The 20,495-nt window shown below is 36.7% G+C and overlaps 1 protein-coding gene and 1 pseudogene across 1 annotated transcript in view; one reads left to right on the top strand and one right to left on the bottom strand.

The window, feature by feature from the left end:
• The window catches only part of TACR3 (tachykinin receptor 3), a 58,737-nt gene that overhangs the window by 23,771 nt on the left and 14,471 nt on the right, over positions 1-20,495 (top strand). The window lies entirely within an intron of this gene.
• On the bottom strand, positions 9,678-19,265 carry LOC121147250 (annotated as a pseudogene).

Raw genomic sequence — 20,495 nt, 5'->3', positions numbered from 1 at the left:
TTTTAAGTTCCATTTTCCTCATGATTAAGCAATGTTGTACATTTTTTCAAATACCACAGGAAAAATTTGGAGATAGCACATTACATGTTTTAAAAATGCATTACAAAGCTATGGTAATAAAAACCACGTGTCACTGAAACAAAAACACATAAACCAATGGACCAGATGAGAAGCCCTGAAATTTGCATACACATTTACATTCAGTTGACTTTTACAAAGACGCTAAGCATGTGCAATGCAGAAAAGATAGTCTATTTGGTAACTAATGATAGAAAAATTGGATAGCCATATACAAAAACAATAGTCACTTCATATATAAAAATCAACTGAAAATGAATTAAATCATTAAATGTAATAATCTGAAACAACAAATAAAAGCAATAGTAAGGAAGAGCTCCACAACATCTGTGTGAATAATGAATTTTCCATTTAGATCCTACAAGTACAAGCCATAAAATTAAAATTAGATGACTGTGACTATATCTAACTAAAACTCTTAGCAGCAAAGGAAGCAGTTAATTTAAAAAACAAAATATCCAAAGTAACAGTTCTGAGCAAATATTTACAAACCATACATTGATAATGGATTATGGTTCAAAATATAGAAGTAACTCTTCTCAAGAAAGCATGTAACTCAATTTTTAAGTTGGCATGAAACTGAATGACTTTTTCAGAAGAAGGCATGCTAATAGCTAACAAGTATGTGAAAACATGATCAACATCGCTAATCATTATAAAAATTAACATTTTCCCTATTATTAATTCTTATCACATTTTGAATATTTCAAATGAATTGTGCCATAGAAATTTCCTTTGCTAGAAAAGATTCAGAGTAACTTCCTTGCCTTTCTGACATTACACCCAACAAACATACACACATATCTATACCGTATCATATAATGGGAAAGTACAAATCTTGACCCTTTATAGCATACTGAAAACAGGTGTCTTCTTGTAACATGCTGGAAAAAAAGTCTTCTTGTAATCCTGGGGTGAAGATAGATCAAGATAACATTCACAGATACAAAAATCTAACCTGAACTTACTTTAATCAATTCATGAGATAAAAATAGACCTAATTATGATCACTAATTAAAGAATAACTCTTGTGATAATTTTATAAGCACAGCTGCCTTTCATTGGTTCTTATTATAAGTCAGACATTTGACTTTTGCAGTTTATATAGATTAGCAAGCAGGAAGACACTATATTTATTTAGTGAACGAAGAAATGTAGTAATCATACACATTCTAGGTGTTTTTTTGTATGTAGGAAACTATAGTTAAGTGATGCTTACTCAATAAAATTATATAAACACATTCATGAATTCTGAATTCAAAGGCATTTAGAGGTTAAGTGCATCAAAAGACATAATTTCTAAGGCAAAATTATTCTCTACATTTAGCAATCATTGTAAAAATTCATTTCAGCATTAGCAATCAAAAGTTACATTTAGAGAAAATTCAAAAACTGATATTGCATTATTTATACAAGTGAGGTTAACTAACTTAAAATGTTTTTTTCTGTCTTTAAAAACTGTAAATTTATCAAGTATGTGTTATCTTTTCATTATGTTTAGTTCAGGAGATTTTGTTTTAAAAATCATTTAATTCATACTGGAAAAATACATACATTTCTTAATAAATTCTTGGCTAACATAACACCATCAATCATACTGATATTCAGTGGTGGTTTTATAGCAACTAAAGCACTCAATAACTGTTACATTTCCATTGTCAAATTGAGGTAGACAAACGTAAATGTAACCACTTTTTACTTTTTGAGAATGTCTGATTTTGTGGATCCAAATAAGCATGAAACCATGTATGCATGAAGGAAGAAGGGCTGGAGTTGTGGGGGAAGAGAGTGATCACGAGATAATGTAAAACAAAAAAGTAATGATGATGTGGAAAGAGGACTGGGATTTAGATACAGCACTGTTCTCTGAGTTCATTGGATTATTTCTAAAAATAATATTGAACTGCCTCACATATTTCTTATAACTAAATAAATGTGACTGTGAGTCATCAAATACCCATTCATCATTTAATGTGTATAGTCACGTGCCAAGTGATCTTATTTAATCTCACTTATGTAAAATACATTTCTATTGAGAAATATAAGTATGCCAAGCCTATAGCAAATTTCCTTCTTGGTTCCATGAGCTTGATTTTGGTTAGAGCGCAAATTTTCGATCATACCTTTGGCCCACACAAGTAACCAAATCACCCATATTACATTAAGTGCAGGAAAGCTTAGGATTCTTTGTGGTTTGAACTCAGGTTGTACGTAAGTGGTATTATGTGCAATGGGATAAGGCCACGAAGTCCACACTTAAGGTCACCCTCAACACCAAAAATTATTCTCACAGTTGTGTTCCTGGGTTCCTGAAGCCCAAGACCTATGCAGTTGAGTGAATCGGAAAAACATTATGTACTTTGACTTAAATGTAGGCTAGTGTGTCACAGGACTGCTAGTTCATGATAAAATATGAGCATCACAGAAACACCAAACTTAAGTGTAATTATTTCACATCATCATGCAGTACTATGCTGTTCATTTTCAATAGTTCTGTCTGCTGCTCACATAAACATGCACATGTAGTTATAGTGTATTTATGCACACAACAGCAGAATTCTAGATGGTAAAGCAAGGGTGTTGAAATTATGAAAAAATCTCATTTCTAAAATGAAACAATCCATGAGGTTCTACATTAAATCTGAGGGTATTATCTTACTTTAGAAATACATAATAAAGAAAGTTGAAACTGAAGGTAAAGGTGAAATAAAAGGAGATCTATGTGAAAATACCCATCAGAACTTTGTAACAGAGACAGAAGTGAAAAAAATTATATTTCAAGAATCAATTATTGAGAAAATAGGAGCTTACTGACAGAAATGGAGAGCCTGGAAAGGGGGGAGCAATTTTTCACTGAAGAAGCTGAAATTCACTTTGAGAAGCAAACAAGGTTGAAATTGTTCATATGCAACTTCAATGATATCAGTTTGTGTTGATGAAGATGATAATTGCTGGTAATTTACAAGCAGAGCTCCATATCAATCCCTTCTAACTCTGATTAGAATTTTTCATAAGAATATTCTGTCCTGTGAATGGCACAAAACTGTGGATGTATGTGATATACCTGCTAAGTATCATGAGCACAAATTTTGCTCATCACCCACAGTCCTTTCCTCAAGTCCACACTCCCCCCCGCCTCTGGGAGCCCAGTGTAGAGAAGCAGAGAAAAGTTATTGTGACATAACGGTTGGCATCTATCTATATTTGATTCATTATTTCTTATCTTATTTCTAAATAGAAGAAATATTTTCAACCAGTACAGAACAAAATCAATAACACTTTCCCCTCTTTGTTACCAGTTATTGGCTAATACCAGGATAACAAGAAATTTTTGAAAAAGATTATTTGATAATCTTTCATCTATTGCTATTGAACTTTGCACCATAATTCTATAGCCTGTGTTAATAATAGTGAGCTGGTAGCTTCTGACAATTTTTCAGTAGAAGCTGCATCAGTGGCTATTTACTCAACATGGTGCTAGATTGATTTGTGCTGATCCATATTCAGATATATTCTGCATTTCTATTTTAAGAGACTATTTGAAAAGAAGAAATGAGATTGGGGGGAATCTATGATGATAAAAATATAAAAATTACTAACCTGGAGAATAGCTAAACATTCATGCATTAGGATGATGAAATCTAAGAGCAACTTTTCTTCAGACGCTGTTTTTATTTAGTTACTTGTTTGTTGTAAGATTATATGCTTAAGCATGTGAGTAATATATGCACAGTCTACCTACATTGATATGTTCATTAACACTTTAACTCATTATTGTGAAGTGAAGCCCTTTGGTCCTGAACTTTGTTGTTTTGGGAAGGTTTCTCATTACTAGTTCAATCTTTGTCTTGGCTATTTGTCTATCTAAGGTTTTGGTGTGCCTTTGTACCTCAGCTTTGCCAGCTGATAATTTAAACAAGGCTCAGAGGTTTAACATATTAAAAATTATTGTCTCAGTAAGGAAAGGAATATGATTTGTAACCAAGACAAATAATTAGTGACATTGCATTACATTGTATACAATGAAAGTGCAATATATTAACATTAGTAACAGGTTTATATATATATATATATATATATATATTTGACATATTGAGGGAGAAGCCCCCACCGGTCTCCCACTCACCCCAGGTCTCAGATGCAGAGCACGCTCTGAGATCCTTGCTCAAATGGTTTTGATAGTTCAACAGTTATGAATCGCTGCCAATCTCGCCACTCCAGGCACGATGAGGTTGTTGAAGAATCCACTGATTGACATAGTCCGTCATAGAGTCTCCATTTAACAGTATTTCACTGCCAACATATAGCTGAGGTGGTTGATTGACCCGTTTCATCTTCCATCTTTTCTTGGTTAGGGTTCTGAGTCTGCCATTTTGATTGGGGAGATCCCCTAAGAAACTCCTGTCTGAGGCATTCCCAGACCCACAGGCAAGTATAGGGCCCAGCACAGTCCATCGCCCCAATCAGCTGGTGGTTGCAATTGCTGGGTTGGTTCTGATTTCAGCTCTGATTTCCACTGGAACCAATGGGTGTTGTAGTCCAGCCTGGTTTTGCCCAGCACATACTTGGTCCTCACATAAACCAGTGGGAGCTGCAGCCCAATCGGAGAGACCCACAATAACCCCCACCAGGCCCGTCCCCTTCCCTGGTTTGCCAGTATGTGTAGCAGACTAGTCCAGTCTATCCCATACCCCATTCGGCTCTCATACATGTCAATGGTATTAAGGCTTAGTTCCATCTAACCAGCTCAACTATGCAGCCCTCGCGGATGTTGTTGAGTGCCTCTCTGTCTAGCCACTCCAGCCCCTGTCCTAGTTATTTTGTGCCCTCCCATGGGAGAGGTAACCCAAGAGGGAGGAGCCCACTATTTCCCTCCCAGGTCTCTCTCACAGCAGGATTATGCACTCTCCAGGTGGTTCTGTGGTTTAACTTGGCAGAATTGGCCCCCAGTTCCAGCTTCTGCCAGCTGATGGTGCAGCTAAGCCCAGTCAATCCTCACCCACTCTAATTTTGTTTGCAACAGTAGGAATAATCAGCCCAGCCGGCTTTTCCCTGATCTGTTCCACATGAGGCCCACAGGTACTGTAGCCCTGCTTAGTCTGGTCTGCCCCCATCCCAGCTCACACTCTCCAGTGGGAGTAGCTGTCCGGCAAGGGAACCACTCCTTATTCCCCTGCCAGCTCTGCACCTCCCTTCCTGATTCTCACATGTGTTGGTTGGGAGCTGCGGTCACATTTGGCACAGGCAACCTCACCGTGGCATTCTGTGTTGTGTAGTGCTTTTGTCATGACGGAACCTGGCTCGACCCATACTCTGCTCCGGCATTCGGATTTGCCAGTGGATGATGCAAACTGATTCAGCCTGGTCCACCCCAACCCATGCGAATGTATGCCCGTGTGACACTTTCCATGACCTCTTCTGGGCTATTCCCTTCCATGCTTCTTGCACTTACTTGCAGGGTCTGTGTCCTGTCAGAGGAGTTGCCCAGGCTCCTCCATCAGAACCCCTCCAAGTGCCAGGTTTCATGCATACCAGTTGGTCCATGAGCCTGCACTACTCAGTTCATGTCCTAGCAGGAACAGTTGCTTTTCCTGACTGGCCTTCAACCCATTCTAGTTCTTGCTGTTGGATGTTTCAGCCCAGCCACAGCTAGTCCATACCCACATATAGTTCATACATGGCTCAGTAGGGGTTGAGACCTTGCCTAGTCTGTCCCACATCTGGGCCTCCAGAATACCAGAAGGTGTTGCAGTCTGACCTGGCCCAGTACATCAAGTCCCAGTCCACACTTGTGCCAAAGGAGACTACAACTGTTCCAGCTCGTGCGCCCCTTAGTGGGAACCTCCACCCAGTTAGGGTTGTCCCCTTAGCTCCCCAACCAGGCCTGATCCCAGCCAGTGTTCAGCATGCCAGTGGTTGCTCTGACTCAGCTTGGCACAGCCTGTCACCTGTCGTGACCCCTGCCTTAGACACTGTGGCTCAGCATCCGTGGCTCATGCAGACTAGTTGGTGCAAAAACCTAGCTGGGCATGTCTTGTGCTCCATCCTGGTTTCTAATTTAACTTGTGGGATAAGGTTTTGCTCAGTACTGCCCAGTGTGCCCATTCCATCACCTTTTCATACACTGACGAGCAGTTGGAGTTACTTTGCCCAGCTTATCCGACCCCCAGGTCTGGTCCATATGTTCACCATTGGGAGCTATGACTCACCAGGGGAGTTTCCCAAGTTTCTCCCCTTGATCCCCTCCCAGATCTAATTCTCAAACCTGCCATTGGGTTTTAGGCCAGTGCCTGGTGTAGACTGGCCTTCCTTTTGGCCTTGCAAGAGCTGGTGAACGTTGCAGCCAGGCCCACCCCACACCCTATTCAGGGTGCACATTCGGGTGCTGCTGCCTTGACCTGTTCAGACTTTTGAGGGTCCCTTTACCTGTGATTGATGGCAGGCTCCTTGGTCACACCTAGCTTAGTCTGTCACAACCCCTGCTCTTAAGATAACCCATGGGGCTAGAATTTCCACAGGGTTTGGCCCACACATCCCCCACATAATCTACCCCCGGGTATGGTTCTTGAATGCTATTTAATGTCATGGCCCTGCCTACTGTGACCGCTCTGCTGATCCATCATCATGTCAGGTAATGGGACATCCTGCTGGACAACCCGGAGCCTTAGCTTTTGCATGAACTGGTGTTCGGTACTCAGCATTGTAAGTAATTACAGGTTATTCAGAGGAAGAGTTACTGTCATTGGTAATCTTTAGGATTGATTCACATCCCCAAAGCACTGTGGGTTCAGCATGGAGCTACCTAAGCAGTGAATCAAAGAACCCAAATCCCAGAACTCCCAGGCCAGGCAGCCAGTGCGCCATTTAGTGCTATGCTCTGTCTGCTGGCCGCCCAGGGACAGCTCACCACATGCATGTGGTGGCTGGATCCAGGATCTGAGCAAGACACCCTAACCCTCACCCCCCCCCGTAACAGTTTTAAAGGACAGAAAATAATATCCTTTATGGTAAGACTTTTTAGACTTAATTACAGTGTATATATAATATATAAATTTAATGAAAATAAATTACTTATTTTTATGATATGATACAGTTCCATAGGACAGGGATTTCCTCATTTATCCTTTATATCCCCCCACTGTTTTCCCCCATGTTATTACAGTAGTATAGTCCACCAAGCTATATTTAACAGTTTTTTGGGGAGTTCTCCTTTTATTAGAGAATAGAGACATATACTACAATGTATCTTCTTGGTAAATGAGAATATATGTATATACATGCTTGTCCATATATTTATTTAACATGTATTTTGCATGAATGTTGTCTTACTTATATCAAGAAGAATTTTCATCCAGCCTAAAATGAAGCTTTTAGTTTGGTGAATTTATAATCTGAATTTGAGCATTTTTGTGTTTTACCTGACAAAGGAAATCCCTATAAACATTATTGTCTCTAATATTAATATACATTTCTACGTACGAGCTGCATTTTTCTATTTTGTGTTTGAGTAGGGTTTTTTAGGATTTATTTATTCAAGGGTAGGGTTAGAAAGACGGAGACAAAATAGAGAGAAAAAAGAGATTTTCAGTATAATGGTTCATATTCTGCAACAGCCAGGGCTGAGCCAGGCTGAGGCTTAGCAAAGTCTCCCATATGGGTGGCAGGGGCCCGAACACTCAGTCCACCTTCTACTTTCTCTATCATGTTATTAGAAAACTCAATGAGAAGTGGGGCATCCAGGACTTGACATGGCACTCATATTGGATGCCAGTGTCACAGGTGATGGCTTAACTCACAGTACCACAATACTGGCCCATAAACTTTAAAAAAAAATACTTCATTTTGTTTTATTTGAAAGGCAAGACCACAGATTTAAAAAGAGAGGGTAAGAGAGAGACACATGGGGAGAGAGAGGACAGACACAGAAAAGGGCACTTCCATCCACTGGTTCACTCCCAAATTGGCAACCAAGGCTGTTACTGGGCTGGGCTGAAGCCAAGAACCAGAAACTTCTTCCTGGCCTTTCATGTCAGTGGGTACAGGCACAGGGACCACAAGGACTTGGATCACTTGATGCTTTCCCAGGACATTAGCAGCCAAAACTTGAACATGTGATCATATTGCACACAAACCTCACAGGTGGAGGATTAGCCTGCTACACAACAGTGATGCCCACCACTCATAAATAGTTTTTAATTTACACTTGTTTATATGGTTTTAACTGGGTTCTTTACGAATACTTGAAATGTTGACCTTCATAAATAATGACATACTGTTTAATAATCATTTCCATTTCTTCAGTCTATAATTAAATTTACATAATAATGATTTTGATGGGCCTAGCACGATAGTGTAGTGGTTAAAGTCCTCGCCTTGCATGCACCTGGGATCCCTTATGGGTGCCGGTTCTAATCCCAGCAGCCTTGTTTCCCATCTAGCTCCCTGCTTGTGGCCTGGGAAAGCAGTCAAGGCTAGCTCAAAGCCTTGAGACTCTGCACCCACATGGGAGACCCGGAAGAGTTCCTGGCTCCTGGCTTCAGATTAGCTTAGCTCCAGCCGTTGAGGTCACTTGGGGAGTGAACCATGGGACAGAAGATCTTCCGCTCTGTCTCTCCTCTCTGTATATCCGCCTTTCCAATAAAAGTAAATAAATATTTTTTAAAAATAATGATCTTGAGGCATAGGCAGTTGCAGCAGTCAAGAAACTACAAGAAAACCTTCAGCCCATATGAGAGTGCCTTGGTTCAAATTCCAGCTGTGCTACTGATTCCAGCTTCCTATTAATGTGCACCCTGTGGAGTAGTGGGTGAAGCTGTATTTTGGGTCGTTGTGACCCACAGGGAGTGTTACCTAATCCAGGCATCCACCTGGCCTACACCTAGCTGTATCAAGAATTTGGGGTAGTAAAAGTAAATCCTGTGGAATGCAATGCAAGTAATTTGTATGTATACGAAATGAACAAATTTCTTATATTTGAAATACTGATTCAGAAACATAGAGCTGCTTAACCCTACCATCTTTTCTGCTGCATTACCCACCCAACCCTCTCCTTCCACATGTTGTTTAATTTTTACTTTTACAATTGGACACTTTGTAATCATAGACTCGAAGTTTCATTAGGTAAAGATTTCAACATGAAGGAAGTTAAGGAAAAAATTTCTGCAGTTCTTCAAGAATATAGATAAAGGCTGTAAACAGTAATCAAATTGTGAAACATCAATCTCAATAATATAAATTATTATCTGTACTCTTCATATTAGCTAGCACAGATCAGGGGACATATATGATATCCATCCTTTCAGGACTGATTTATTTCACTAGCCACAATAGTTTCTAGTTGCATCAGTTTTTTTGCGAGACAACACTCATTCCTTTTAAGGGCTGGGTAGTGTTCCATAGTGTATCCATTGCATCATTCTTTTTTTTCTTTTTTTTTTCTTTTTTTTCTTTCTTTTTTTTAGAAGTGGATATTTTTAGTGTTTTTTACATCTTAATAATAATTCTCTTGATGACTGTAGAATAAGGCTGTTTTGTAGTTTTCAGAAACATCACAGTAATGACAGTTTTCCCATTTAATTTCCATGATGATTAGAATTTACTTATATGAAGCTGCCTTCAAACAAGATTATATTCATGCACCCATCATTTTCAGGATAGTTGATAATCTGGGCATATTTCCCCCATATAACTTGCTTCCTTGTGTCACAAGACCCAACTCACATTCACTTCAATGAGACGGGCTTTGGTAATAACATCCAACATTGTATATAATGGGGATGATGGATTGGTTTTTACACCAAGTCTTGGCAAACAGAGGATGGCTTCCAGTTCTGGATGTGTTACATGGGCTTTCTTGAAACATAAGCCCATTGCTCTCATGAATCTCATATTTGTGTGGTTTTGTTGTAAAGCTATCTCTAACAAAGCAGATTTTGGTAACTATGCCTTCATTTTTCTTTTTCCTGTTTGATTAACTTTTAATACTTTATTTGTCCTTGGGCACAAGCTTTAGGCAGAGGGACTTCCTATTTCCCACTTGCTCTCTTTTTGTTGTTTGTTTAATCACATTGGAAAGAATTGTCCCTTTTTTTCCAGCAGATAGGCCAGCACTGCTCCCTCGGGAGTCTTTGCATCGTTCTTTGTTTGGTGTTTCTCTTTTAATGAAATCTTGATAGTTTTTTCATCTGTATTTTCTCAGCTTGGCACTACTTATGGTAGAGCTTAGCCTTCAGACCAATCTTTTTTTTTTCTTTTTTTCTTTTTTGTCTTTGTTAAGCATTCATGAACCTCCAGGCTCCTTTTTTCTCATAGCAATCCAAATGGTACCCATTGCGATTATGATGTAATTCAATATATTCATTTTGTGGAGTGATGACTACCTTAGAACCACCAGATACTGCCTCTCAGCTGTGAAGAACTTCCAAACCTTTTGGTCTCAGACACTCACAAGCTTATAATATTTTCTTTATCTAGTCATCCTTTGATGGACATCTTGTTTGATTCCATACCTTTGCTATTGTGAACTAACCTGTATAAGCATGGTTGTACAAATAATTCTCCCACATGCTGATTTCATCTTATTTGGGTAAACTCCCAGGAGTAGAAAGAATGGGTCATATGATAAATCTATTTCCAAATCTCTGAGGACTATCCAAACCATCTTTCATAAGAGAGACTAATTACATGTAATAATATCAATGTAATTTTTATTTGCATTTGCTTGACAGCTAATGATCCTGAGCATTTTTCATGTATCTGTTAGTCATTTTTATTTCATCCTGTAAAACTTTCCTATTTAAGCCCTTTGTCCATTAACTAAGAGTAATTTTCTTGTTGAGTTTCTTGAGCTCTTTATATAGCCTGGATATTAATGTTTTAACAGTTACATAATTCCAAATAATTTCTCTCATTCTGGTGATTGCTTTTGCACTTTGTTGAAGGTTTCACTTTTGTATGAGTTACACAGTAGGGGTCATGTTTGAAACTTATAATTTCCCCAGCACCATTTGTTGAAGAGATTTTCCTTTCTTTCTGGATTGATTTCAGTTTGGTTGTCAAATATCAGTTGGCCATCATGTCTAGAATGCTTTCTGGGATTTCTATTCTCTTATATTTATGTTTATGTCAATACCAGGCTGTTTTGATTACACCTATCTGTAGTAGATCTTGAAGTTTTGTACTAGGATACCTCCTACTTTGTTCATGTTATTTAAGACTGCTCAAGCTACTAGGGTCCCTTGTCTTGCCATATAAATTCTAGCATCGTTTTTCTAGATCTCAGGAGATTGTCATAAGTATTTTAGTTGTAATCGCATGGAATCTGTAAATTGCTTTTGGTAGCATGGCCAATTTGATGATATTAATTCTACCAATCCATGAGCACGGCTGAATTTTGCATGTCTTGGTGTCTTGTCTATTTCTTTCTTTAAACTTTTTAAAATTTTCTCCATAAAGATTTCCCACATCCTTCATTAAATTTATTCCAAGGCCTTTACAGTTTTTTAACCTATTGTGAATGGGACTGATCTTATGAGTTCTTTCTATACTAGAGCTATTGATTTTTGTTTGCTAATGTATATATCTTACAACTTTACCAAACTATCCTAAAATTTCCAACAGTTTCTTAATAGAGCCTTTTGGTTCTCCTATCCAGAGAATCATGCCATCTGCAAACAGGCATAGCTTAACTTCTTCCTTTCCAATTTGTCCCTTTAATTTATTTTCCTTCCTAATTGCACTGCTGAAACTTCCAGGACTATAGTGAATAGCCATGATGAAAGTAGACACCATCCCTAATTCCAGAATTTAGCAAAAATACGTCCAATTTACTCATTCAATATGATGCTAGGAATGGGTACTCCTCCCTAGCCCTTTCTGTGCCTCACTGACACTTTTCAAAGAAAATTTAGCACTGTTTTACAATATAAACCCTGGCACTGTTGCAATAACTAAAATAATCCCAAATTAATAATCTTTGTCTATATTCATTACCTTGTTCAGCAACAAAAATATCCACCTTATCACCTGTTTTACTTTCTGTAGGTCAGAATGGGATTATAAATAGAAAAGCAAGTGTTTTATTTTCTATCATGCTTTAATTTCTATTGCACCATGTCACATGTATATTTTACTTACGTATTTTCAATTATTTGCTCTTAGTCTTTCAGATGTTTTCTCACTGTTTCTATTTTCACTTTGAAAAGATTTTTAGCAATTCACTTACATAGCAACAAACAAACTACAATTTTTGTGCATCTGAATACTTCACTAGGTGGATTTCCAAATTTATGGGTTTGTCAAATCATTCTGAATGCTGCTTTTAATCTGCTTTTACTTGGAAATATTTAAACTTGTAGAATAATACATTGTTATATCTTGGGACTTTGATTCTCAGGTATTATCCTTAGATTATTTCTGTCTCATTGTTCCATCATTCCTCAACAAGAATGTAGCAGTATTAAACAAATATCTGAAATTGGAATTTCTAAAGTCTTTTGTCGTAGCTGTCTAAGCCCAGATGAAGAAAATTGCTTTCACTGACGTTCGAACAGAACACATGCATGCTTCACATTTAAAATAGGCAAATGCGCAGACTACTAAAACAATGCACAGAGGAGGAATTACATAAAAAAAATGAGACTGCAAATCTTAACTAAAGTAAATACCTGGTATTTCAAATGCTACTCGTGCTGATTAAAAGGCTGAAGAGCCAGTATAAAATAACCCCTTTCAACATGAACAGTGTCTCATTAGCAACTGAAAACTAAAACATGAGGGGGTCATAAGATTAAATTCTACAGTTGACTCATTTTGAAAAAATAGTATTTTATCTTAATGTATGATTTAAAAAGAATTAGAAGTCATTATTTGACTTGCTTGATTGATAATACTAGCAAAGTTCTCATCTGTCTGCCACTTCTAGCTATAAAACTTTGGAGATGGGAAAGGTGGCATGTGGCATGTGTTGGGTATGCCTGTAAGATTGATATCCAATATGAGTGCCAGTTTGTATCTCCACGTTCTACTTCCAATCCAGCTCTCTGATAAGGAGTCTGGGAAAGCAGCGGAAGGTGGCCCAAGACCCAGGGCCCCCACCACCCATTTTGTCCACAGTTCAGAAATATGTCAGGCGGTAAAACGTTTCCCACTCTCTGTCTCTCCGTCTTTCTGTAACTTTGCCTTTTGAATAAATCTTTTTAAAAGAGATTTCAATGGGCACCTAGCATATTTTATTACCTAACCTAGCAACTTAATTAGGAACTACCAAGAAATCTAAAGCTAGTACTAGGTAGCAATACACAAATAATTTTATATTTAATTAAGGACCACTAACAAAGTAACAAATGGGAGAGCCCATATCTTGGGTCATCTTTTAAGATGTATTTACTTAGTCAAAAGGTAGAATGAAACTATTTTATAGCACATAAGACTAATATATATTTTTAATTTTACAGAAAATTCTGTGTCACTTTGAGAGATTTATCAAAACAGCACTCATTTTTATAATGGTTTTCTTGTTTTTTGTTCTTTTTTATTTGAAAGGAAGAGCTGCAGAGAGAGATAAAGAGATCTTCCATCCACTAGTTCAATCCCAAATCAGCTGCAACAGACACAGTGAGACCAGGTCAAAGCCAGGAGCCAGAAAACCCACCCATGTCTCCCATGTGGTGGCAGGGACCTGAGAATTCAGGCTACTTTCTACTGCTTTCCCAAATGTATTCACAGGGAACTGGATCAGAAGTGGCATAACCAAGACTCAAACTTGTGTTCATTTCGAATGCCAGTATCACAGGTAGTAGCTCAAATCACTGCGCCACAACCGCAGCTCCAACATTTCTTTTTTTAAAATTTAATGTACCAGGTTCTATCAGTTAAGAGGGGAAATTAGTTTTAAAGCTTTAAAAATATATATAAGACAGTTAGCTCATTCATTTGAGTCTTATAGGTAAAATCCAATACGAGGACAGGTGGATCCTGCAAATGATCTCAAACATTCCCATCTTTAGTTTTGTCCTGGGCTATCTGGTTCCTTTAAGCTAGAGATGCCTTCCCTAACAGCATTGATACTGATCTCCTCTGAGGCTGAGTTCTACAGCACCAGAGCAGTGCCACTCCTATGCAGTCCCTGAATAATACCCAGAATTGTATTTGGATTCACTGTTATGTGGAACTTAGGAGGGGTTCTAGCAATTACAAATTACTGACTAGGCTCACTGAACAACTCATGAAAGTTCTTCCATTTTCCTCTGTCCTCTGCCTTTGCCTGCCGCTACTCAACACACTGTCACTATTCTGGATCCTTGACTGTTCCATCTCATGAGTAGTCCCCCATCAACAAACTATTTCTGGTGTGAGCTATGGCCTGTTTCATTTCATTATATTCTCAAGTCCAAATACAAACATGGTAACATCTCTTCTGTTTTGTATTACAGTTTTTACAGGAAAGTCACCAATTTTTATTCTTCTGGCAAATTCTGTGTGACTTCCAACACAATTATCTCATTGAAATTACTATTAACTATCTTGCCTTGTGACTTCTGTGTTTCTAAATATTGGATCTGTCATTTCTTGAACAAGTAGATGAAATTGGTATCCTCTGTGTATTGGCAATGTGAGGAGTAAAATGAAGAACCACTTTTTTGGTATCTGAAATTCTTTCCCATTTTTAGAATCTTACTAATACAGTGATTCAGATCACAAGTATGGAAATAATCTATAACGTCTTCCTTTCCATCACTGATCATCTAATTAAACAGGCTTGTTTCATGTCTAAGCCTTTGCTTTATGTTTATTTAGAACTACACAGTTCTTTATTAAGGTTAATATGTGTATCTACTAAAACGTCTTCTGTCTTCAGTATATTGTACCCGGGTGATTTCCATTGTGCATTGCCTTCACACTAATCTCTATAAAATCTGAGGTTTTTATGATGTGATGAAATGAAAGGGTTTCTTTGGCCTGTAAATACATATTGATCCTCTGTTCTCCATCCATCTCTCTCAGCTTCTACATTGCGTCTTACTTTGCAGTTAGTGAAGCTTCACAGGACTAGAAGCCTAGCTTACCTCCGTTCCTGTGATCAGGACACATTTCTCCCAATTCCTCTACCTTTTAACTCTCATCTGCCAGCTCCTATCTACCTTTCAGTGCACATCATGGGCACTTCTTCCTCCAGAAAGATTTTTTGGTTTTTGACTTTTGCTACTTCTATCCTAAATCAGCTTTCAGTATTTCATCATGAACTTTCACAGGACCATGGAGCAATCTACAATGTAACTTAAAATATTACAGAAGTATCACCTATATACTCATTTCTTCTAACAAACATCTCAAAACTGAAGAGTAGAGTCTGTTTCTTAATCACCCAAGCTTGTAGATATTCATTATCTCAGAGAAGAATTCAGAAGATTTTAAATGTTTATAAAATTAATGTATAAAACTATTTCCTTGGATTTTTTTCCTACAAATACTCTAAAAGGAAATTAAAAGCTTACAAAATTTTGATTTTTGAATTTTCAAGATATGTATCACTTTTGGTGACTCATTAATTTCCCTCTATTTACAAGCATCAGGAAGCCTCATAGTATTATCCTAAAGGCTTTACAAAGTTTCTTACAAAGTGAATATATTAAGTTAGTTCACTCTTTTTTAAAACATTTATTTTATTTTTATTGCAAAGTCAGATATACAGAGAGAAACAGAGACAGAGAGGAAGATCTTCCATCCGATGATTCACTCCCCAAGTGAGCACAACGGCCGATGCTATGCACCGTTCTGACTAAAAAGGAGATTCACCACATCTAACTTGGGTGTCACTTTGAACTCTCACCCCAACCACGCACTGGCCAGAACGTGTTGGTCCTATATCACACACCTGCAAATATCCCTTGAATAAACACTCACTCCACCAAGTCACAGAGCCATCATTCAAAGATTAAAAACCATCAGAGTATAAAACCAAGAAGTGCTTTCACAACTGCCTAAAAATAAATGCAGAAATACAAGAAACAAAAGCGAGAAAGACACTGTGACTCCCCAGAAGAAGGGCAGTAATTCTTCAACATTAAAATGTCAAGACAAAAAGGCAGATGAAGAGTCTGAAGAGGCATGGGAAAATGGTCACAGGATTACCCAGAAGCACAAAGAATCAAACTATTCAGATTAAGAACTCTGTACCTGGTAAGAATAAAAAAGCCTGCAGAGATTGAGAACTTGAAGAGAAACCAATGAAAAATATTAGAAAAAAATGATTCTCTATATAGGGAAACTATGAGATTCTCTATATAAGAAACTCATAAGAAAGTTTGGTAACGTTGTAGGATACATACTGAACACATAAATATCAATATCCATTGTATACACAAACAATTCCATGGCTGATTAAGAGCTTATAAATTCAGTTCTATTGGCAATAGCACAAAACAAATTAAATACATTGGAAATAAATTTACCCAAGATGTGAGGGATAGCCACTATGAAAGTTACAAAATATTAAAGAAATTGAAGAAGATATCAAAAACAGAACATCTTACATGTTCATGGATTAATAGAATTAATATAATCAAGATGTTCACACTACTGAAAACAATTTACATATTCCATGCAATCTTTTTTCTTTTTTATTCCTTTATTTTAGTAAAATAGATGCATCATAAAATCATGAAACTATCCAACAAAATATATGACTCTAGATTTGTATCATATATTCCCCTTCTCTGCCTTCCTCACACATACAAACTCACTTAGGCACATGTTCATATATGTGCAGTCATTCAAAGACAAACTCACAGCATACTTACACACTCAGGTATGTGCAGTCATTCTCAGACACCAAAGACATTTCAAAATATTCATGGACAACTGAGTTAAAAGATGCTTATCTTGGTGTATAGATGTTTATCTCAATGTGTTATACAAGTGTGGGTGTTGGTGCCCTACACAACCTGTATCGTTAACTTTTTCAAGTCTAAAAATATCTAAATTATTTCCATCTATGTATATATGTGAACTTTTTGAAATTAAAAAAAATTTTTTAATTATACAAAGGACCACCTGTTAACTATTGTCTAATGCTGATTCGAGTCTGTTGTCTATGAGTTACCAGTTATAATCCTGGTAGGTTGTATTTCACGTCTTTCTCACACATTCTAGGGAGATGGATGATTTCTCTGCTCTTCCGCCCCATTACACAATAGCATAGGGTATTAAAAGTATATTAGGTTTTACAATTATTTGATGTAGATCATAAGCAGTCTGACTCACATTGATTGTTGATTCATAGATTACATCACATTATCTTATTGCATTAGATACAGACTGTTTGAGGTTGAAATAATATTACAATATACAGGTACTATTTTCCAGATTGACATCATTTCATCTTAAATTAAGGCAAGCATGTGGTATTTAACCTTTGGGGATTGGTTCATTTCCCTTAGCATAATGGTTTCCAGTTGGGCCCATTTTTGAAATACCTATGACCTTCTCTTCAGATCTAGAAAAAAGTGATGCTGAAATTTACTTGGAAACACAAGAGACCCTGAATAGCTAAAGCAAACTGAAGGAACAAAACCACAACTGGATGCATCACAATACCCAACTTCAAGACATATTACTGGAAAGCCGTGTTCAGAACAGCCTGGTACTAGCACAGAAACAGACAGGTTTAGAAGTGCTCCATTTAGTATATCTTAAACTATTCATCAGTTCATAAACACTTAAATTGTTTGCATTTCTTGGCCATTGTAAATAGTGTGGCAATATATCTGGGAGTTAAGATTTCCTGTGTGAGTTTTAGATTCATACACTTAGCTGTGTACTTGACATCTGCTTATTTATTAAGTATTTTTAAGTTACATAACAGTGTTCTCTGAGGTTAAATACATCCAGAATCCAAATATATATATAAGCTCTTCCAATAGTTATTTGAACATCACTAAGTGGTGTTCCTATTCACTCAAACATTAAATTCAGAAAATGGACATTCTTGAATATTAGCACTTCTAATTTATATCTGATGCATCATTAAGATATAATGCTTGACAATAGGATGCTGGACTTTCTGATATTGTCTATGCTTACAATATCAATATACATTTAAATAGCAGAATGATGGACTTATGACTGTTTTAACGACTATACTATTGTAATAATGTAGGGGAAATCAGTGATGGGAGCAGAACTATGGGGAGGGGAGGGAGAAATCCTTGAGCCTACAGAACTATAGCATAAAATAAATAAATACATTTTAAAAATTATATTTTCCTACTGGTGGAAAAAGCCTCTTCTGCTCCTCTCCATTTTCACTCCATTTTTATTGTATTACTTAACTGAATTGCTGTCATTAAACATCAAGACAGTTGAATAGTACCCCATAACCATTTTATGATTTGTAGCAATCAGTTACGTATTAACTAAAATTGAGATGTCAATGAAGTAGTTACAGGATGTGGTTAAGAACAATCCCATTTGTTTATTGTTTTGCCTATGCTGTGTGGGTATCATGTTGAGAAAAATAAGACACATAAAGACAAATACTTATGTCCTTCTGTATTTATGGGAACTAAAATTTATCAAAAAAGAAAGAAATATATATGTGTATATATGTATATATATGTACATGTGTATATATGTGTGTGTGAGTATATATATATGTATATATGTGTGTGTGTATATATATATATATGTTTTCCTGCAGCTACAGTGTTCGTTAAACTTTGTTTTAAATAACTGTTAACCAAATTGATATGAACTATGCACTATAAATACTATAAATCATTCAAACTCTTATGGGTGATTTTAAATATCTTTTCACTTAATTTTTGTTTGTAGCGCGTACTTTTTATCCTATTGGACTATGAAGTATTTCTTATTTGTTGAACTGTTTAGTAGAGCTATTATAACTTTAATTACATGTAAATTTAAAATGATATCAAAAAAGACTTAAGAAAAAGGACAAACTGAAAAAAAAGGCAACTCCAAAATAATGTTCAAGACCCTACAGAATCTTGCTGCCACTCTTTCTTCTGGTCTAATTCTATGTACCGTACCCTCCGTGCACTGTATTCCAAGAAGAGTTGCTCTAAGGTACTTAAATTCATCAATGTTTCACCCACTTTTAATTCTTCACTCACATGATCATCAAAACCTATACCAATGTGTCCTTCACTTTTCAGTCTAAATATCATGTCAACTACAGCTTAGATTGCTTCGTCAAAGTGACTTTTCATTGTATTTCATTTCCCGATTACCCTTCTTGACACAATTTGTGATAATTTTTAGTTATGCACCTAATGACTATCTCCTAAACAAGATCTATGTGCTATTAAGACTTTTTTTTTTCATTTGTGTTCTTAGAGTGTTAGTTTCTTTAGGGAAAAAATAAAAGTATTAGGGGCTAGTGTTATGGCTCAGTGTGCTATTCCTCCATCTGCAAGTTCCAGCATCCCATATGGGCAGCAATTCATGTTCCAGCTGTTTCACTTGCCATTCAGTCCCTGTCTACGCCCTGTAAGGCAGCACAGAATGCTTCAAATCTTGGAATCCTACACTCACACGGGAGACCAGGCAAATCTGCCTTTCTAATAAATAAATCTTGAAAAAATAAAAAGGCATTGATGTAGAATAATTGTAATCTTAGTATATAATACAAGAAGTATGCAAAAAAAAACTTTGTAATCTTATCTTAAGGCCATGAGATCACATAGCCATTCTTTCCAAAATGACTGCTAAGCACAAAAAGGTGATAAGGATGATTTCAATCTAGGTATAAAATGTTTCAAAATATTTTTGTCTTATTTAAAAATGCTTGATTTTCAATTATTGCATAATAGAACTGAAAATTGATAAGACAAAATAGATGTTTCCTGCCAATAGAATGTTCATAATACAAATGGCAACAAATATTTACTGAATGTCAAGAGTTGTGCTAAGTCCCACAGGCACAATGATGATTAACCTATTTGGACTGGAAGACAATGATGAGTATCTGTGTTATGAAATGTATTCAGGAAAATGCTACATCTAATTAGAAAGTATCTAACACTACCTGCCTGAAGAGATGAGCATGAGATGAATTCCAAAGGGATGGATAAAGCATTTTATAGGCAAAGAAATGGAAAGAGTATTCCAAAGAAAGGGATAAAAGTATGTAAATCATGTTGATTCACTTCTCTGTGGGTACAGATAATAACAACTTATTTATATACCATGCTTCTTTAATTATCCACATATTATAAATATATTCACTTTAAGTGTCCTAATTTTCTTCAAGATTCATAAAAGAAAGATCAATCTTAAATATTTTAGATGTATGCTATTTCAAAGAGTAAATAAAGTATTTACACCTTCAAGATAAAATGCCAACTGAAAAATCATCCTAAGACACTGGCTTAACATTTCAAACTACATTGCTATTA

The sequence above is a fragment of the Ochotona curzoniae genome, unplaced genomic scaffold, assembly GCF_017591425.1.
Source record: "Ochotona curzoniae isolate NIBS_2020 unplaced genomic scaffold, NIBS_Ocur_1.0 scaffold_4506, whole genome shotgun sequence".
NCBI lineage: Eukaryota > Metazoa > Chordata > Mammalia > Lagomorpha > Ochotonidae > Ochotona > Ochotona curzoniae.
Note: the sequence above shows the minus strand (reverse complement) of the source record. Positions and strands in the feature narration are given on the sequence as shown.